Source organism: Epinephelus lanceolatus, chromosome 2, assembly GCF_041903045.1.
Source record: "Epinephelus lanceolatus isolate andai-2023 chromosome 2, ASM4190304v1, whole genome shotgun sequence".
NCBI lineage: Eukaryota > Metazoa > Chordata > Actinopteri > Perciformes > Serranidae > Epinephelus > Epinephelus lanceolatus.
In genome coordinates, this window is record NC_135735.1 from 7,829,575 (window position 1) to 7,835,574 (window position 6,000).

A 6,000-nucleotide genomic window follows, 5' to 3' on the forward strand; every position below is an offset into this window, starting at 1 on the left:
TTTCTTTACTCGAAAAGCTCAAGGCCTGATTTACAAGTTAATTAAACTGTTAAATGTCTAATTTTTCTACACACATTAAAACACAGAGGCAAAGATCACACTGTTAAAGTATTTCCTTACTTGTCTTAATGCTTTCCTGCCATGCAAACAACCAATCATCGTAGAAAATGTAGCTATTGTCTTTTTTGTGTTTACATAATGATCTTTTAAAAACGTCACAATCATTCCACAGAGCTTCACAGCAGGAGGGATATCCTTAATCAAAAAGGAGATTTGAGCAGTTTTCTTACAGTACCCTAATCTAGGACAGCACGCTAAAGAAACCCTGCAGCATGCAGGGTGTCTTCAGCTCTGGTGTGTGTGTGTGTGTGTGTGTGTGTGTGCATTTAGTCACACAAGCAGAGATTTGGGGTAGCAGGCCATCTCAGGACACTGAACAAAATCTTTTTGAGAAATGCTCCAATAGAATCAATATTACTTATGTCACCTCCAAACAACAATGTCCTGAATTTGAAACCAAATTTCTTTCCGTTTACTTTCCTTGTGTACAGTTTATCCTCGCATTTTTAGGTATTTTTTAAAAGTTTTCCTGTATTGTCTCACTGTACCGCTCAGTATGCCTCTGCAAATTGGCCTGCGGCGATGAATAAGCTCTTCTGAATTTAATGAGTGAATTGTCTGTATTTGCGTGGGTTTCTTTCTCCCACGGCCCAAATTCATACAGGTCAGCAACTGTAAATTGCCGATAGATGTCAGTGTAAGTGTGGTTGTCTGTCTGTGTTAGCCCTGTAATAGAGTGGTGACCTGTCCTGGGATACACTCCAGAAACCTCTTGCTCCTGGACAAAATGTGTGCTTGTACAGAGATGGATGTTCAGTATGGGTGAAACCATGGCTGTAAATGAAAAGCAAACTTTTTCTTAGATGTACAGTTGCAATCTAAGGGTTACTTGAGGACAGCACAGTTGCCAGAATAAAATGTTGGCACCGTAGGTTTCTGCAAACCACGCATATGCTACATTTTCATGTTTCATACGTAGTTCAGATGATATAACATGAGCAGAGTTTGATACCTAGATGACATGGCTGCCAAGCAGCCGACTACTGTTTGAGACCGACATAAGTGGGCATTTTTTTAACAACAGGTTGGGGCATTTCCAGCTGTGTTTGTAGCAACAGAAGCTGGTATCATTTCAACAACAGGCTTGTAGTTACAAGAGTGGGTATTTTTTGAGGAGGGGTTGGGATATTTTTTTGAAGCAACAAAAGCAGGTATTTTTTTGATGATGGGTGGGGACATTTCCAGCCGTATTTGCAGGGACAAATATAGGTATTTTGTAATAAAGGCTTGGGACATTTGGAGCTGTGTTTCTAGCGACAAATGTGGCTATTATTTTAACAACAGGTTGTGATATTTCCAGCCGTGTTTGTCATGACAAAAATTTGTATTTTTTAATGATAGTTTGGGACATTGCCAGCCATGTCTGTAGAAACAAAAGTGAGTGTTTTTGACAAAAAGGTGGGACATTTCCAGCCATGTTTGTAGCGACAAATGTAGGTATTTTGTGATAAAGGTTTGGGACATTTCCAGGTGTGTTTGTGGCGACAAATGTGGCTTTTATTCTAACAACAGGTTGGGATATTTCCATCTGTGTTTGTGGTGACAAAAGTGGCAATTTGTGGACAATGGGTTGAGATATTTATTGTAGCAACAAAGGTGGGTATTTTTTGGTGATGGGTTGGAACATTCCCAGCCGTGTTTGTTGTGACAAAAGTGGGTATTTTCTAATGACAGATAAGGGCATTTCCAGCTGTGTTTGTAGCAACAAAAGCAGGTATTTTTTGATTATGGGTTGGAACATTCCCAGTCATGTTTGTAGCAACAAAAGCGGGAATTTTTTGGTGATGGGTTGGGACATTACCAGCCATGTTTGTAGTGACAGAAGTGGGTATCTTTTAATGATAGATAAGGGCATTTCCAACTGTGTTTGTAGCAACAAAAGCAGGTATTTTTTGATTATGGGTTGGAACATTCCCAGTCATGTTTGTAGCAACAAAAGCGGGAATTTTTTGGTGATGGGTTGGGACATTTCCAGTCATGTTTGTAGTGACAAAAGTGGGTATCTTTTAATGATAGATAAGGGCATTTCCAGCTGTGTTTGTAGCAACAAAAGCAGGTATTTTTTGATTATGGGTTGGAACATTCCCAGTCATGTTTGTAGCAACAAAAGCGGGAATTTTTTGGTGATGGGTTGGGACATTACCAGCCATGTTTGTAGTGACAAAAGTGGGTATTTTCTAATGACAGATAAGGGCATTTCCAGCCATGTTTCTAGCAACAAAAGCAGGTATCTTTTGATTATGGGTTGGAACATTCCCAGTCATGTTTGTAGCAACAAAAGCGGGAATTTTTTGGTGATGTGTTGGGACATTTCCAGTCATGTTTGTAGTGACAAAAGTGGGTATCTTTTAATGATAGATAAGGGCATTTCCAGCTGTGTTTGTAGCAACAAAAGCAGGTATTTTTTGATTATGGTTGGAACATTCCCAGTCATGTTTGTAGCAACAAAAGCGGGAATTTTTTGGTGATGGGTTGGGACATTACCAGCCATGTTTGTAGTGACAAAAGTGGGTATTTTCTAATGACAGATAAGGGAATTTCCAGCCATGTTTGTAGCAACAAAAGCAGGTATTTTGATTATGGGTTGGAACATTCCCAGTCATGTTTGTAGCAACAAAAGCGGGAATTTTTTGGTGATGTGTTGGGACATTTCCAGTCATGTTTGTAGTGACAAAAGTGGGTATCTTTTAATGATAGATAAGGGCATTTCCAGCCATGTTTGTAGCAACAAAAGCAGGTATTTTGATTATGGGTTGGAACATTCCCAGTCATGTTTATAGCAACAAAAGCGGGAATTTTTTGGTGATGGGTTGGGACATTTCCGGTCATGTTTGTAGTGACAAAAGTGGGTATCTTTTAATGATAGATAAGGGCATTTCCAGCTGTGTTTGTAGCAACAAAAGTAGGTATTTTTTGATTATGGGTTGGAACATTCCCAGTCATGTTTGTAGCAACAAAAGCGGGAATTTTTTGGTGATGGGTTGGGACATTACCAGCCATGTTTGTAGTGACAAAAGTGGGTATTTTCTAATGACAGATAAGGGAATTTCCAGCCATGTTTGTAGCAACAAAAGCAGGTATTTTGATTATGGGTTGGAACATTCCCAGTCATGTTTGTAGCAACAAAAGCGGGAATTTTTTGGTGATGGGTTGGGACATTACCAGCCATGTTTGTAGTGACAAAAGTGGGTATTTTTTAATGACAGATAAGGGCATTTCCAGCTGTGTTTGTACCAACAGAAACAGGTATCATTTTCAACAAAATGTTGAAATATTTCCAGCCATGTTTGCAAAAGAGCTAACAAAAGTGGGTATTTTTTTCACGATGGGTTGGGATATTTTTTGTAGCCACAAAGCGGGAATTTTGTGATAAAGGTTTGGGACATTTGGAGCTGTGTTCATAGCGACAAATGTGGCTATTATTTTAACAACAGGTTACGATATTTTCAGCCATGTTAGTTGCGACAAAAATGAGTATTTTTTAATGATGGTTTGGGACATTGCCAGCCATGTTTGTAGAAACAAAAGCGAGTGTTTTTGACGAAAGGATGGGACATTTCCAGCCATGTTTGTAGCGACAGAAACAGGTATCATTTTGGCAACACTTTGGAATATTTCCAGCCATGTTTGCAAAAGCACTAACAAAAGTGGGTATTTTTTGACGATGGGTTGGGATATTTTTTGTAGCCACAAAAGCAGGAATTTTGTGATAAAGGTTTGGGACATTTTTCAGCCATGTTTGTAGCGACAAAGGTGGGTATTATTTTAACAATAGGTCGGGACATTTCCAGCCGTGTTTGTAGCAACAAAGGGTATTTTTTAAAAAGAGGTCAGGACATTTAATTTCAGCCAAAACATGATCTTTTCCCAATCTTAACTACTTGTTTTTTGTGCCTGAACCTAACCACACATTAACCACAGAATTGTCACAACATACACTTTGACAAAATTGATATGTAAAGTTTCAGTATATCTGCTACATATGAAACATGCATGTCATAACTAAACATACAATGCCAACATTTATTCCGTCGTTTGGGCTGCAGAGAACATTGCTTCAAATAACTTTTACTTGTGCATCAGTGCTTCACACCTAGAGTCAATTATAGTGGAGGAAATATCCAGGATTTGACTTTCAGTAAATATTAACCAAAACTCTTTTATCTAATTAGTTTAAAAAAAACAACATTATGTAATCTTGTAGAGAAAGTATAATTTGATGAAGTAGCTTTATTCATTAGTTAATTAAATTTAGATTAAGTGTTTATAAATGATTAAACAAAACAGGGGTGGACTCAAGTCTGTTGGACCACACAAAGCTTCGGAGGAAAAACAACCTCAAACTTCAACACCACTGCAGTGATCACTGAATTAAGTGATGAAAACAGAAGTGAAAAGACTTGTTCTCTTGAGCATTAAAAAGCCCCCCTTCACAAAGAAGCAGCTATTTCCATAACAACCAAGATTACACAGGCTGCAGCTGGCATACAATATCTGTAATTGAATACATTTATGTAGCCAACATCTGCAGAGGGTATTTTTCAGAAATATTTTTTGCTGTTTTCTGAAAATTGTAAAGAAATTGATAAAGTGCAATCCAATATATCCGTGATTCAAACAACTGCTTATTCATCCTGTAATGGCAGCTTCGTGATTGTTTATTTTTGCCTTTTAAACTGAAAAGCATCAAATTCTTTAGTGTGTGAAGACGATGAGACATAGAGCTTGACTGTGCAAAGGCTGCCTCAACGATAGTACAGACGGTGAGAATGAATTGGTCACAGGGGTGGGGGTGGGAGTGTGGAGGGGGTGGGGGTGGTATAAAAGAATCCACACAGTTAAAAGGGTGAAATTTTGCTTTTATTTCGAGGCCCGAGGAATGCACTGCGTGATAGCTGGGGGATTTATGTGTTGTGGCCTCATGATTCATGACTGTGTCTTTCCTTTGTGTCTCTAAACAGTTAAAGCCAAAATAAATTCATGGTTCGTGATATCAAAAATAGCAGGGCTAATGTACAGATTGCAGGTGTTAATAATGCAGTTAGGCCGGACTGAGAGGAGGGATTGTTGTGTAGTGCAGTTTAGCTTGTGCTATTTAGCTCAAAAAAGTGTATCAATAGTGCCACCACATGGAAAGGCCTGAAAGATTCTAATGGTTTTCTGTAAGCCAACATTTCACCTCAAAACACACAGCTCCTAGTGTTGGTTTTCGAGCAACAATAATAAGAAGCTTGGTGTTTAAAGTGTGTATAAGCTGTCAACATTAAATTTAACACTTTTGAACTATAATAATAGAGGAGTCAGACCACCACATATATGTTATAACATCAGCTTTATATATTAAATTTAAAATCTTAGCAGCAGGCGATATGAACAATAAGAAAACAGTGCAATTGTGTTAATAATACAATATCAACTTGGTACTGGGAAAGTAAAGCTTTGCAGAAAATCACTTTACAACAAATCATATTCACTTTAAAAATATATATATAACACATGGAAAACAGTGGTTCTTTGCCAGCATCTTCTGACTAGCTCTCAAAAGCGCTCCATTACAGTTCTTAAGTGTCTGGACTCAGTGCAGTCTCATCCACTGCCATGTATAGTCCATCAGTGGTGACTTTTATCAAAATATCACCACCGACACAGCTTTAAAGTCAGCACAGTCTGCATTCGCAACACTGTAGACATCTGTCCGTCTCCAAACTGGTTGCAGGGAAGCCAAATAGGTCAAACAGTCATGTTGAAACCTCCTCTGGAAGAGCTCATCTGGTGCTCCTCCTCAGGCTCTCCACGGTCTGCAGGAAGGACCGCAGAGCTTGGTCCTCCTCCAGGGTGGAGCAGTCCTCCTCCTCCTCCTCGATGATGCCACACTGCACA